General features: G+C 41.8%; 1 non-coding gene across 1 annotated transcript; it reads left to right on the top strand.

Moving 5' to 3' along the window:
• Positions 1-7,928: 7,928 nt before the first annotated feature.
• On the top strand, positions 7,929-8,066 carry LOC114809700. The gene has a single exon (XR_003757477.1). It is a non-coding gene; the product is annotated as a small nucleolar RNA SNORA7 (small nucleolar RNA).
• Positions 8,067-16,527: the final 8,461 nt, after the last annotated feature.

Here is a 16,527-nt window from a genome sequence, read left to right on the forward strand (position 1 = left end):
TTATTTTGCTAAATGTATTTTTTGTATTGAATTTTTTATGCATCTTGTCTTGAGCTGGGCATGGCCTGTCAGAAAATTTCCAAATCTGTTGCCCTTTCATTTTTCTGATTTGAATCAATTGACTTTGTTCATCTCTTCCCTTTTTTGCTTATCACACCTCTGATTTTACCCACTGTTCTGCTATTACACTTTGTTATTTAGTCACTGCTTGCCTTTTTTAGTACTAGTTCAGTGTCTTAATAAGTGTTCTTCGTTTTCCAGGGTTGAATTCCCTGTATGTTAGCAGCCATTCTCTTCTTTTGACAGCATTACTTCCTGTAATAATCAAATTACTAATAAGGGAGTCTCTTAAATTTCTAAAATTATATATCTGGCTTTGAAACCTTAGGTCATACAGAAATTCAATAGTCTCATTTTTTCTTTGCATATTGATACAGCACTTCAACAGAGCAGTTGGAAAAGTATTTGGCCTTCATTCCTTACACAAATTTCAGCAGCTTCCAGATTTCCCATTAAAACATCACAATAATTTGCTTTTCTCAGCTTAACTACAAAGGAAATGTTTATTCCAATGGCCAAGTTTCTGCAGGAATAAGAAAACCAGTTACATTATTATTTAGTATATTTTAATGGCTTTCTAGATATTCATTTACATATATATATATATTTTATCTTTTTTCTTTTTTCCACATTTTCTACTTACTTTCTTTTGGTGTGTCTAGAAGGGGTTTCAGTCTTTCTATTTTACTTGATTCAACACAAAATGGATACCCTCTGTTGTGTGGTTATTTCAAATCCTTGCTCAGGAATAAGCATTAGAAGAGACTTGGTACAAATAACTCTGTTGATAGATAGTGGCAAAGATGGTAGGAGAAGTCATACACAGCCAGTTCTTGAAGGCAGAGACAACTGAGACTGGATGGGTTTTTTTCTCTGGGACGTTCTCTGGTGGACAGAGTCAGGTCTGTTTCCTGACATGTCTCTCCTTCCCCCTTCCTCTCCATGTTTTGTTCATTTCTTGATCTTCCAAAGGCAAAGGCTATTCTGGAATGGGGAAGGCAAAAAGGGATGACCTCGCTCCTCTTCTCCAGTCAGTGACACCTTTCCGGACAATGGTACAACACCCTAATGAATATACACACAGGGGGCACATACAGTCAGACACACGAGTGATCTCTGTTTCTTAGAGATTTCTGTTCTGTCATTTCACCTGCTCTCCAAACTGCCTCTTAAACAACAAACCCACTCCCCCCCTTTCCACTGATTATCTACTTAATTATCCCCCCCAGTTGTAGAATCAAAAAGCAGCATGGTCTAGTGGACAGAGAGCACAGACTTGGAAGTCAGAAGGACCTATGTTTTAATCCTATCTCTGCTACTTGTTTGCTTTGTCACCTTGGGCAAGTCACTTCACACCTTTGTGCCTCAGATACCTAACCATGACCTAACTGTGTCCAACCTTATTATCTTATATCTATATCAGCATTTAGTACATTGTCTGACACATACTAAGGATTTTAACAAATACCATTTTTTTAAAATCCTCTGGAAGCACTCAAATAAAAGCTAGAGGGCAAGGGAGGTGAATAGCACCTCATTGCGTTAATCACTATCCTTACCCCTCCTGGTTACTAAAAGCAGGTTGAGCCTGAGGGTTAAAAAAATTTAAAGGAATTATACCAGGTTCTCAAGGGTTAACTCCTGGAAGGTGCTGAATCCTCTCTGGTGCTTCCCTCCCTTCCTACAGTTTAAGAACCCCTGTAAGAACCACACAGGCCAGCACCAGATACCTGATGTTGGAAATTTTGGGAAGAACAATGTCCTCATAGTGCCCCAAGCAGCAGCTATATTGGTAAGACTCCCCTGTTATTGGTATATTGGTATATTGGTAAGACTCTAAGCTCCCCTGTAGATTGTAAGCTTCTTTTGGGCAGGGTTCAAGTCTACCAACTCTATTGCACTGTACTTTCTCAAGTGCTTAGTACAACGTTCTGCCCACGATAACCACTCAATAAATATCATCGATTTATTGATTGGTTAAGACCAAGAGGAACCCTGGTTTCATGAAGAATTGCTTGGAAGGGAAATGACTCAATTGAGGACCTAGTATTTAGCTTCAGTTAGAAAGAGTCCTTAAATGACATTATCTCAAGTAGACATCTAGATAGCTAATATCACATCCCCACATTTGATGTGAAATTAGGGAAGATTGAGTTTCCAAAGCTGTTTTCCTACATTATTTGATAGCAGGGATGTTCATTCAGGATCCTCTTGGAAGTCAAGGCTTCTGGAAATCCAATTAAATATTTTCAAATGATACTGATAGTTTTAAGGGGTATTTTTAGAACACTAATTATTGTCTACATCAAAAATATGAACAATTTTTCTCTTTACAACAACAGAACCATGACTGTGATTTAGATGTAAGATGCTGAAAATATTAGGGCATTTTCTCTCCACAGTGAATCTGTTTTGGGTAATAGAAGCAATTGGAGAGAGCATTCAGAGGACCTGGTTTCTAATCCCAGATCTGTCACTTTTATGCTATGTTACCATGAGCAAATCACTTAATTTATCTGTGCCTCAATTTTGTCATCTGTTGACATAGTTTTTAAATGCTTACAATGTGTCAAAAGCACTCAGTCACCTTATCCCCACCTCCTTACCTTACTGATCACCTATAACTGCCCAGCCCACACACTTTGCTCCTCTAGCACTAGGTTACTTACTGTGCCCCAACTACCTTGCTGCCAATCCTTTCCCATGTCCTTCTTAGTGCTCTGCACTCAGTAAGCGCTCAATAAATACAAATGAATTGAATGAATGAAAAGTCCCTCCCCCTCCATATATGCCATATGCCACTCTCTCCATCTTCAAACCTTATTAAGATCACATCTCCTCCAGGAAGCCTTCTAAATTAAGAGCTCTTTTCTCTGACTCCCTCTGCCTTCTGTGTCATCTATGCACTTGGATCTGTGACCTTTGGGCATTTGATAATCACTCATGCTCAACCTAGCAATTAAGTACATATCTACTATAAATTATGTATTTTAAATTATTTATGAATAATAATAATAGTATTTAAGTGTTTACTATGTGCCAGGCACTGTACTAAGCACCTGAAATCGGGTTGAACACAGACCCTGTCCCACGTGGGGCTCATAGTCTCAAACCCCATTTAAAGATGCAGTAACTGGGGCACAGAAAAGTGAATTATCTTGCCCAAGGTCACACACGATAAGTACTTAACTAATAGCGCTATTGTTATCATCATCATCATCATTGTTATTATTACTACTACTGCTACAAATATGCTAGTAATCAATTGTTCTTTTCATTTTAGGAGTCATTCAATCATATTTATTGAGTGCTTACTCTGTGCAGAGCACTGTACTAAGCGCTTAGCACCTAGAAATTTGGAAATGATTTCTGACAGAATTGGAAGCCTCAGATACTTCAGGGAAGGAATTGTGGTTATGTTATAGTTTCAGAGAGTTTTTCATAAAGTCCTAACAATTTGTGCCTTGTATAAACAGAAAGGGTGTTAAGTCTATTAAAATGCTGTGGTCAAATTTCTGTTTAGTATGCTGACTGGAAGATGTTTTCTGTGGTACTTCCTGCTTTTTGGAGATGTTACTGAAGCAGTAGATTATATTATCTAATGGCCAATTTCCCTGCATGTCTTTTCTGTCAGTTTACTTCCCATAACACTAGAGGAAGCTATGACTGACAAATGAACAATAGATGTTATATCATTCAAGGGCTATCCTGACCAACTGATGTTCTCATTTGTCCCTTATTGATCTATCTGCCTCTTTTTTACCACAAGCCTGAAAATCTGTTATGAAGAGGCAAATTAAGGAAAAAAATATATTTTGAGGCAAAGAACGAGTCTACTTTTAATATTTTTCTTGAAATATCACCAATGTCAAGGATTTTCTATGTAGTAAAATTAATGGATTGATTAATATTAGATTGAAGATGAAAAGGAAGGTTTGATGGCAACTTTTATTGTCTTTTTTCTAATAAAATTGCACAAATTATCATTGCTGTCTCTAGACACTAAGCTCCCTGTGGGCAGGAAATGTGCCTACCAACTCTATTATATTGTACTCTACCAAACACATAGTATAGTTCTGTGAACACAGTAAGTGCTCAGTAAATATGATTGACTGATGTCTATTTCACCTTTGCACTTGGAATGGGATTGGGATCTTCCCACTTGAAAAAGCCTGCAAAACCTCCCAGACTTCTTTTATGCCTCAGTCATAGAACATGCTGCTCCTTACAGTTTTTAGGCTGTTTAGATTGGATTTTTATTCTCTACCTTTATATATCAGATGACTAACTTCCTTCTACAAGTTACCTGTTACCTCATTACCAAGTATGCTTTCTCATCAATGAGAAAGAGATTTATTGATATTACTGTTGCAGGCCCAGAGTGATCTACTCAACATAATCTCCAAATGAGCCAAAATCTTGTCTCTGTGAAGCACCTCTGCTAGGCTCTGAAATGAACTTAACTTGTGCAGATTCTGATCGGATAACAATCTGGCCTGTTCAGAGTTAAAGAGAGGCAACATTATATGGAGGCAAAATGGCTCCAGACCTGGTACCTTTTGCTTGCAAAAACTCCACATTTGAGTCTCCAGGGATTTCTTTTAGTGATTTTTTTGATCCCAGGAGAGATTTTAAGTTTGTGTTCCAGAGACCTCGTTTCCATTTGAGGAGTATCTGGTTGGTCATCCAGATTCAGTCGTGCTCCTCAAAACATGGGAACCCTATCCTTGTTCTCTTTAACACTTCAAGGAACCATTCTGAGGTGATTTGTCTTAGATGAATATCTTTGGATGTAATAAAATGTCATCAGGGTTACCAAATTCTTTGTTTAACTCGTAGGACGTGGTTAACTGCACTCATTCAGAGGATCAGCCTCAGTAGATCAGTCTCTTTCACCATCTCTTCTTCCTCCTCTAATCAACTCACAATGAGTGTCTTGCAGGCTCTTTTCTAGGTCCCCTCTTTTCTCATTTTACACTCACTCATTTGGGGAGCTTATCCACTTTCATAGCTTTAAGTAACACCTTTTACATCTTTCCCCCAATCAGAAAAGTCATCCTGGGTCTTCTCAGTACATTCTGAGAAGCACTAAGCCCTTATCGGCCACCACAGTCTAATCAGTCCCCTTGTAGATTGAAAGCTCACTATGGGCAGGAATTGTGTCTACCAATTAATTTCACTGAATTGTACTTCCCCAAGTGTTTACTACAATGGTCTGTGCACAGTAAGCACTCAATACACTACTGAGTGATTGATTTGCAAATCCCTACCCAGTTTCCATGCTAGCCCAAAACTTTTACCTCTACTACAATCCCATATTTTCCCATCTCTAAATGGCATCCCCGCATGGATGTCCTGCTGACAACTCAAGCCCAATATGTTTAAAATTGAACTCCTTATTTTCCCTTCCGAATCTTCTCTTCCGCTCCCATCACAGTCCTTTCTCAGAAGCTGACAACCTTGGCATGATCCTTCATTCCATTTTCTCTTTCAACTCACTTATTTAGTCTGTTGTTAAATCTTGTTTACAGGATCCACCCCTTCATTTCTATCCCAGTGGCCTTCACACTGATCCAGGGGCTTGGTCCTTTCCCAGTTTGAAGTACTGAATCAGCCCCTTCTCTGGTTTCCCTCCCTCCTGCTGTTCCCCTTTCCAGTCTATACTTTACTAGCCAGATCATATTTCTAAAACTTAGTTCTGCACACATCTTCCAAATTCTCAAAATTTACAGAGCTCCTTATCTTCCCACCCAAATCCTCTCTTCCTCAAGACTTTCCCATCACTTCCTCCCCCGATTTTGCCATCACTGTAGACAGCACCACCATCCTTCCTGTTTCACAAACCCAGAAACTTGGCATTATCCTTGACCCCTCTGTTATTCAACCCACATATTCAGTCCCCAAATCTTGTCGGGCCGACTTTCATGACATCACTAAAATCTGCCCTTTCCTCTCCGTCCACATGGCTAACACATTAATGCTATCACTCATCATATTCCACCTAGATTGCTGCATCAGCCTTCTTTCTGACTTCCCAACCTCCTGTCTCTCCTTCTCCAGTCCATATTTCATTCTGCTGCCCAGATCATTTTTCTACAAAAAACATTCAAGAGGCCACCCCCTTCCTTGGAAAACTCCAGTGGTTGCCCATCCACCCCTATATCAAACAAAAGTTCCTCACCATTGGTTTTAAGCACTCCATCACCTTGCCCCCCTCCTACCTCATCTTGCTTCTCTCCTTCTCCAACCCACACCACATAGTTCACTCCTCTGTTTCTAACCTTCTCACTGTGCCTTGATCTTACCTATCTCACAGTCGATCCCTAGCTCCTGACCTGTCTCTGGCCTGAAATGCCCTCCCTCCTCAAATCCAACAGACAATTACTGAGTCTCTGTCCCTTTAAAGTCTTACTGAAGGCACATCTCCTCCAAGAGGCTTTCTCAGACTAAGCCCCACTTTTCATCATCTCCCATTCCCTTCTGCATCACCCTGTCTTGCCTTTTGCTCTTCCCCACATCCAGCCCCACATAGCCCCTTATTACTACTTCTACACTTCTATGTTAAATATGTATTGTGTACTCGCCACCTTCTGTAAACTATCCAATTTTACTGGGCTAATCTATCTCCCAACAACAACAGCCATGACATACAAGGATTGGACCTACTATAGTCTTGGAGCTCCTTAGAAGGTACAATCAACTCTTCATGGTGTTTTTTCCTGAGGTTCTGTTTCTCTTTCTATTTCTTCTCATTCCTCCCATTTTTCTGGAAATGTTTATGTGCCTATCCCCTCTCCTTCTCCATCCTGTCTGGTAATTGTTTTAGTGTCTTCACCCCCAACTAGGTTATTGATTGATGCTAACTTTATTGTACTCCCCCAAGAACTTAGTTTAGTGCTTTGCCCGTGGTAACTTCTCAGCAAATGCTACTGATTGATTCCTTGCTTTCTATTGCTTTATCCCTATGATGTCTAATGGAAGGATTTCTAGAAACATAATTTCAAGGCTTCAAAATATCCTTTTTCTCCCAGTAAAATTATATTAACTACCCTTGCAATGCTTCAAAATGCTGAATCCGGACCAACAATTCAACTGATCTTCCCACAGAAGGCATTCACCTGTGATGTAAACTACACTTCTCAGCCATCCTGCACACTAGCAATACACCCTTTCATGCTTCAGTTTCCTCATCTGTATAATGGGGATAAAATACGATTTCTTCTTCCCTCTTAGACTGTGAGTCTAAACATGAACTGTGGGATGTCCATTCTATCTTATTTCTTACCCCAGTTCTTGGCATAAAGTGAATATTTTATAAATGCTATAAATTTTGCTTCATTTTGTGCCTCTATCCACCTCTTTGGCTTGTCTTTCTGTTTTGTTTCATCTCTCCTTATGTATCTGTTGCCAGTCTCCCTTTATACACATAATCATTTTAGATTGACGGTCTCCTGAATGTTAGGAACTGTGTCTTAATTCTCATATGGGTATTCTTTCCCAACACTCTGTACAGTGTTCTGCACACAGTAAGCATTTAATAAATACTGTGGCGGGAATCAGAGGTCATGGGTTCAAATTCAGGCTCTGCCACCTGTCAGCTGTGTGACTTTGGGCAAGTCACTTAACTTCTCTGTGCCTCAGTTACCTCATCTGTAAAATGGGGATGAAGACTGTGAGCCCAGCTTGGGATAACCTGATTACCTTGTATCCCCCAGCGCTTAGAACAGTCCTTGGCACATAGTAAGCGCTCAACAAATACCAACATTATTATTATTACTACCACTACTACTATTTCTACTATGCGCACAGACAGGAAAGTGACAGTAAGTTATTAAGATGATTTTATTTGGTTAATCTACCCCCCAGCAGCCCTCTCAGGGTCACACCCGGAGAGTTTCCAGTACTTTACCAGTCTTGGCTATGAGAGGGAGAGTCAAGCAGAGGCATACCCATTCCATTCCTAGCTTGGCTGGTGGCTAATGAGTGGAAGGCAATCTGTTACAAGTCAAAACTCACCCATTTTGGACAGCAGTGGCATGGGAGAGAGTAGAGGCAGGAGACTCAAGTTTCCTGCACAGGGGGAGGCAATTGTAAACCACTTCCAGGTTTTTACCAAGAAAACTCTATAGATACACTACCAGAATGATTGCAGATGGAGAGTGGGGTGTCCTGGGAGAGATGTGTTTATGATGCCGCTATGGGTTGGAAATAACTCGACAGCTTAAGACAAGACAAGAACCCCCAGCAATCACAGGAAGCAACATGGTCTAATGGATAGAGCATGGGCCTCAGAATCAGAAGGTCATGGGTTCTAATCCTGGCTCTACCACATGTCTGCTATGTAACTTTGGGCAAGTCACTTCACTTCTCTGTGCCTCAATTACCTCATCTGTAAAATGGGGATTAAAACTGTGAGCCCTATGTTGACAGGGACTGTGTCCAACCCGATTAACTTGTATCTACCCCAGTGCTTAGTACGGTACCTGGTACATAGTAAGTGCATAACAAATGTCATTATTATTATTATTATATATTTATATACTATATATTATATATATTATTATTATTTGACAGTCATAGCTTGCAGAGATTGGATCTGTTGTGGTCTTGGAGTTCTTCAGAGGGTACAGTAAATATACAGTTGTTGTTTTTTTTTTCTGAGGCTCCGTTTCTCTTTCTTTTTCTTCTCATTACTTCCATTTTGCTGTCAAAGTTCAAGGTGAGGCTTCTCTAGACTATTATGTGATCTATGACATTATCCAGTCTGTATCTATTCTTATCCAAAACTTCTCTAGTTTACCTAACCTGTCTTTCTCAGGATCCTAGACCTGTCCTGGGCTCTCTCTGCTCCATTGCAGTTATAATTGCAGCTTCTCTGGTCTGCCTTCTGGTCAAATCTCCATCTGGAAATTATTATAGGTCTCAAGAGGAGATTTAATTCTGGCTATTCAAAGCTGTAGACATGCTAAAGCAGCGTGGCTCAGTGGAAGGAGCACGGGCTTTGGAGTCAGAGGTCATGAGTTCGAATCCCGGCTCGGCCACTTGTCAGCTGTGTGACTATGGGCAAGTCACTTAACTTCTCTGGGCCTCAGTTACCTCATCTGTAAAATGGGGATTAAGACTGTGAGCCCCATGTGGGACAACCTGATTCCCCTATGTCTACCCCAGCGCTTAGAACAGTGCTCGGCACATAGTAAGCGCTTAACAAATACCAACATTATTATTAAAGGGAAATTTAGAGTGCTGTCAGTGAGGGGCAGACACTGCCTGCTGAGCTCCAGTCTAAGTGGGGTCAGGAGCAGCAGCATCGCCAAAGGTGGATCTCCCCATTACCACTTTGGCGGATACTTTAGCCATAGCTTCTGGAATGACTTCAAATTTTCTTGTGAATTGATTAATCCAAGTCAGCAGTCATTTCCCTGAATTCCCATTGGATTGTCTCAATCCTGATAGCAGTGCTCATATAATTCATAATGGCTTTTCTGCCTCCTCTTTCCTTCATGTCAAGAGAGCAATTTTTTTAGGTTCTGTAATAGTGCATTTTGCTTAAATTCTCTTTTTACGTAAAAAATTAAAGTTTTAAAGTTTCAGTTTTGTGATATTACCTGATTCCTTTTTTTTTTGACCGTTTGGAAGACATTTTACCAGGTCCTATACTTTTAAAAAAATATATTTTCTGCTACCTCTCCCAATTCACTCCTCTGACCACCCTTTCTAAGCCCCTCTATTTTGCTCAAGGTCATGTAAGAAACTGTCTCTCCACATTTCATATAAAAAGGGAAATTATAGCAATTATAATCATTCTATGACACATCTCCAAACCTTCTCACATTAATCAATCTGCTAATTATACAAATTGAGTTGCATAAGTTAAAGACGTTAGTGGTATTTAGAAAATGTTAAAATAGATTTTTCTAAGATTTATTCTTTAACTTAAAATACTTTCTCTTCCATTCCTTCAAAATATCCCATTATTGGGTTCCACTGATTATACACTTGATGTGGCTTGCCAGCATTCTCTTAGAGTAGTTTTTATCATTAATTTAATCTTCCCTAATTCTGCTGAAACACAGAGTTCATTTAAAAATATCACATTATGCAAGGGGTTGGCCGATAGAAAATACCAAATTTTCAACTTCTTTTTTCTCATCATAATTAATTGTTAGAATTTATTTAGCACGTAATGGGTGCAGATCATCTGACAAGTACTTGTCAGAGTAAAAACTAGATAGAATACATGATCTGTTTTCAAGGAGCTTACAGTCCAGTGAGGAAAGCCATACCATTAAATAAATTACAGCTAGAGGAGTAATATAGATATGATATTTACATAAATGCTTAAATTGGGAAATACACAGTGGTAAAATTAAAAGATTATTCTGGGAAGTTCTCTTAGAGAAGATGCGATCTCAGAAGAATTGATAGCAGAGGGGATTCTAGGCAGGCCAGAGGTTGTGAACATAAAGCCTGCTATGGGGCAGTTGAGAACAAGGCACAATGTATAGGAACAAAGAGGAACAAAGAGTGTAAACTGGTGAGGAATAGGAGTTAAGAATGCATAAGTCAAAGGGAGAGAGCTGATTGAGTGCTTTCAAGCCAATGGTCAGGGGAATAGTTTCCATATATCTTTGATAAATAGCTTTAATTAAAATAGGAACTTGTCTTTTGTCTTCACCTAAAGGGGTCTGACTCTTCATCTGTGCTACAGCTGAGAATTTAAAGCACGTCTGAACAGCAGCACCTATGCACAGATTGCTTTTGGAACTAGGAAACCACTTTTCCTTGCCCTTGATTGGTCTCTTGAGGAGCACAACATGTTCACAGCCATTTTCAGATGCCAAATCTGTCATGACAAAGGCAATTAATGTGGTAACGAGAGTTTGCGTCCAAAAAATTGTTTCCTACGGGGCTATTCACATGTTGCAGGAAACATTAGGAACAGGCAGAATCTGTACTTTTTCTCACACTCGCCGCTCTCCACTTCGGTTCTTGAAAGTTACTATTAACCTCTTGTGTTCATCTACTGGAACCAGTTCTAGGAAAGTAAATTGACAGCAGGGAGAAATTGAAACACTATAATGCATTTGGATTTCAAAGCCCAAACATAAGGTGGAAAATATTGAAATAAAAAGGAGAAACTTAATTATTATGCAGTTAAACAAGAAGGCTGCTAAAGCACTTTGAAATACAGGCCTTACAGTTAGGCAAGCACGTTCTTTTGTTTTTGATTTCAAATGACTTTAGAAAGGGAACAATAGAAGTGTTATTTCAAAGGAGGATAATTTGGAAATAAAGATCTTTTTCCTTCTGGCCATATGCATAATAGTATATATTCATATATGTGCAGTCTGGCAGGAGGGACCAGCCCTAAGATATCTCTTTATGGGCAGGGATTCCGTCTACTAACTCTGCTTGCATTGTACTTTCCCAAATAATTACTACAGTTCCCTGCATACAGTTAGCACTCAATAAAATATCATTGATTGACTTTTCAGATGAGGAGTAAGAGGGAATGCTGGATAAGTAAAAATAATAATAATCGTCAAGGGCATACTATGTACCAAGAACTGTGGTAGGTACAAGATAATCAGCTTGGACCCAGATCCTGTTCTTCATGAGGTTTGCAGTCTAAGTAGGAGGGAAAATGCTTAGAATTCCTTAACTCCCATTTTCTCCTAGACCCACTCCAATCTGGCTTCTGTCCCCTCCACTCTACCGAGACTGCTCTCTCTAAGGTCACCCATGACCTCCTCCTTGCCAAATCCAATGGCTCCTACTCCATTTTGATCCTCCTTGACCTCTCTGCTGCCTTTGACACTGTCGAGCATTCCCTCCTCCTCCATACCTTATCTCACCTTGGCTTCACGGACTCCGTCCTCTCCTGGTTCTCCTCTTACCTCTCTGGCCGGTCATTCTCGGTCTCCTTCGCTGGAGCCTCTTGCCCCTCCCATCCTTTAACTGTTGGAGTTGCTCAAGGGTCAGTTCTTGGCCCTCTTCTGTTCTCCATTTACACTCACTCCCTCGGTGAACTCATTTGCTCTCACGGCTTTGACTACCATCTCTATGCAGATGACACGCAGATCTACATCTCCGCCCCGTCCTCTCCCTCTCCCTTCAGGCTCGCATCACCTCCTGCCTCTGGGATGTCTCCACCTGGATGTCGGCCCGCCACCTAAAACTCAACATGAGCAAGACTGAGCTCCTTATCTCCCTCCCAAACCCGGTCCTCTCCCAGACTTCTCTATCACCGTGGATGGCACGACCATCCTTCCCGTCTCTCAGGCCCGCAATCTCGGTGACATCCTTAACTCGTCTCTCTCGTTCACCCCACACATCCTATCCGTTACCAAGACCTGCCAGTTTCACCTCTACAATATCGCCAAGATCCGCCCTTTCCTCTCCACCCAAATGGCTACCTTACTGTTACGGGCTCTCATTATATCCCGGCTAGACTACTGTGTCAGCCTTCTCTCTGACCTCCCTTCCTCCTCTCTCGCCCCGCTCCAGTATATTCTTCACTCCGCTTCCCGGCTCATCTTCCTGCAGAAACGATCTGGGCATGTCACTCCCCTTCTTAAACAACTCCAGTGGTTGCCTATCAACCTCCGCTCCAAACAAAAACTCCTCACTCTAGGCTTCAAGGCTCTCCATCACCTTGCCCCTTCCTACCTCTCCTGCCTTCTCTCTTTCTACCACCCACCCCGCACGCTCCGCTCCTCTGCCGCCCACCTCCTCACTGTCCCTCGGTCTCACCTATCCCGCCGTCGACCCCTGGGCCACGTCCTCCCGCGGTCCTGGAACGCCCTCCCTCCTCACCTCCGCCAAACTGATTCTCTTCCCCTCTTTAAAACCCTACTTAAAACTCACCTTCTCCAAGAGGTTTTCCCAGACGGAGCTCCCTTCTCCCTCTACTCCCTCTACCACCCCCCCTTCACCTCTCCGCAGCTAAACCCTCTTTTCCCCCTTTCCCTCTGCTCCTCCACCTCTCCCTTCCCATCCCCACAGCACTGTACTCGTCCGCTCAACTGTATATATTTCCATTACCCTATTTATTTTGTTAATGAATTGTACATCGCCTTGATTCTATTTAGTTGCCATTGTTTTTACGAGATGTTCTTCCCCTCAACTCTATTTATTGCCATTGTTCTTGTCTGTCCATCTCCCCCAATTAGACTGTAAGCCCGTCAAACGGCACGGGCTGTCTCTGTTGCCGACCTGTTCATCCCAAGCGCTTAGTACAGTGCTCTGCACATAGTAAGCGCTCAATAAATACTATTGAATGAATGAATGAAAAAGCAGGTAGTGAATCCCCATTTGTACAGATGAGAAAACTCAGGGACAAAGAAGTGACTTGCCCAAGGTCATATAACAGGCAAGTGGTAGAGCTAATATTAGAATACAGGTCCTCTGACTAACAATAATAATAATTATTATTATTATGGTATTTGTTAAGCACTTACAATGTGCCAAGCACTTTTCTAAGCGCTGGTGTAGATACAAGGTAAGCAGGTTGTCCCATGTGGGGCTCACAGTCAGATGAGGTAACTGAAGCACAGAGAAGTTAAGTGGCTTTCCCAGTGTCACAGAGCAGACATTGTGCTAGAGCTGTAAGTGGCAGAGCCGGGATTAGAACCCACATGCTCTGTCTCCCAAGCCCGGGCTCTTGCCACTAAGCCATGCTGCTTCTCTACCAGGCCTGTGCTCTTTCCACTAGGACATGCTGCTAGTGATTTCATGTTTAAGAAATAGGTTATATGGAATCAATCAATTCATCAATCAGTAGTATTTACTGAGCTCTTACTGGGTGCAAAGCACTTTCTAAGTGCTTATCAAAGCAGAATAGTGTTGGTAGACACTGTCTCTGCCCTGAGGACCTTACAAACTACTGGAAAGTGAATAGAAGTTCTCTGGGCATTCTGTGCCTCAGGAACCATGTCTTAATTGTGTTTCATGTAATTAACGCTTCTCTTAAGAAGCTGCTCTTTCCTCACTGATAGTGTATAATAAAGAGAAAAACAATAACACACATACCAACATCATATATTCCCAATATCATACACTTCCAATATAATTTCTCATCCATTTCTCTGAAAACAAATTTTCTTTCCCATTTTCTAGATCTTTAACAAATGGCTGGTCACTTTTTGAATCTATCTTTTCCTGGGAAGGTGGGAGGGGTGGTATGAGGAAAGAAGAGCAAGAAGAATAATTTGGGGCAATTGCAATGTTGTGGGAGGAAAGGTGGCTGTAGGGGTAAAATTAATGAAAGGGATAATATAATGACTTTCTCTCATGATCCAAGAACTATTTGAGATACAATCAGGAACTGACCTATTCTAAATACGTGGAATATGTGCTCTATTTAATGCCACAATCATGACTGGAGCTAAAAAGGAGTCTTCCATAGGGGATTGTGTAAATTTAATAAAGGAATTACCTGGGTTAAAATGATACCATTAACAGGGTTGGATTAATGCAGGGGCTCAAAGCGTTTAAGACAATGTCCAAGGTCTATCTCAGTCAACTCTCAAAATCACACCCCCTTTTGACCTTATCAACATAGCCATCTGCCTTTTCCTCTCCATCCAAACTGCTACCTGCCTTTTCCTCACCATCCAAACTGGTACTATGCTGATCCAAAGACTTATTTTCTCCAATCTTGACTACTGCATCAGCCTTCTTGCTGACCTTCTGCTTCTGGTCTCTCCCCACTCCAGTCCTTCCTTCACTTAGCAGCCCTGACCATTTTTCTAAAAAAGCTCAGTTAATGTTTCCCCACCTCAAAAACCTCAATTGGTTACCCATCCACTCCACATCAAACAGAAATTTCTTATTGTTGGCTGTAAAGTACTCAATCATTGTGCCCCTTCCTACCTTACCTTTCTGCTTTCCAAGTATAACCCAGCCTGTACATTTCCCTTCTTTAACACCAATCTGCTCTCTGTACCTTGATCTCATCTGTCTCACTGCTGATGCCTTGCCCATGTTCTCCCTCTTGCCTGGAACTCTCTCCTCTTTCATCAGTGACAGACCACCACTTTCTCAACCTCACCAAAATCATATCACCTCCAAGAGGCCTTCCCTGACTAAGCCCACATCTTCTTTACTCCCTTTCTTTCTTATGTCAACTTTGTACTTACAACTGTAACCGTTAAGGACTTGATATTACCCCACCCTTGGCACCATAGACCTTGTACATAGCCATAATTTCTTTTTACATCTTCTCTCTTTCTAGACTGAAAGCTTCTTGTGAGCTGGAAACATGTCTACATGTTATATTGTACTTTCCCAAGTGCATAGTTGATTGAATGATTAATACGCAACAAAGAAGGAGCAAGAATAATATTGGGAGGTGCAAGGTTAATCATGGATGGTTTATTGGAGGATTTATGCTTTTAGTAGGGCTTTGAAGATGTAGAGAGTGGTGGTCTAATATGAAATGAGGAAGAGGATTCTTGGCAGAGGAAAGGGCATAAGCAACGGGTCAGTGTTGAGAGAGACAACATCAAGGCACAGTAAGTATATTACTGTAGCTGCTATCTCTAAACCAAAATAGAACTGGCACTGTATGAGTCCCAGGAGGCGATTTTGCTCTGACCACTGCAGGAAATTCCACTTGGACATGGGAAGGAGCAGCACACTAATCTCCCCCCTACTCTTCAATGTGGCTGAGTGAGGGGCCTTATGGAGACCAGAAATCCCCAACTACCTTAGGAAGACCAGCAGGAGGAGTATTTGAGGATCTGGATCCAGGGGTGAGCAGTGATGGGGGGCGGACCAGTGGAGGCAGAGGCGGGTCTGAGTGGAAGAAGAGAACATAACCAAAAGAATCAATATCATGGGTGGAGTGGAGAATATACACAAACTTCTGGCTGGTACGACTTTGGTTCAATAGCCAATAGAGGCGCACATAGGAAGGGCTCTGTCATGGCTGATACTAGTAGTAGTGGCCACAGGAGGAGCGGAAAGAGAAGCGACATCAGTGTCAGGAGATTAACAGTATCCCTTTTGGGCTGCCCAAAGTTATCCATCCCCTCCTTTATGGTCCCATTACCTAGCCCCCTACCTCACCCTGGGAACCGGCAGCATAACACTCCCCAACCCAGTAATGGCAGTGAGAGGTTAAGGAAGGAGAAAGGAGCAGAATTTCATGTGCCACATCTGGGATAGGGGAAGGAAGCCACAGGGACTGCCCATCTAATGGTGCGGGTGTACGTGGTAGCATCAACCATCCCCTTCTCCTCCACACCTTATCTCACCTTGGCTTCACGGACTCCGTACTCTCCTGGTTCGCCTCTTATCTTTCTGGCCATTCATTCTCGGTCTCCTTTGCGGGCTCCTCCTCCCCCTCCCATCCTCTAACTGTGGGGGTTCTGCACGGGTCAATTCTTGTCCCTCTTCTGTTCTCCATCTACACTCACTCCCTTGGTGAACTCATTTGCTCCCACCGCTTCAACTATCATCTCT

The sequence above is a fragment of the Ornithorhynchus anatinus genome, chromosome 2 (genome assembly GCF_004115215.2).
Source record: "Ornithorhynchus anatinus isolate Pmale09 chromosome 2, mOrnAna1.pri.v4, whole genome shotgun sequence".
NCBI lineage: Eukaryota > Metazoa > Chordata > Mammalia > Monotremata > Ornithorhynchidae > Ornithorhynchus > Ornithorhynchus anatinus.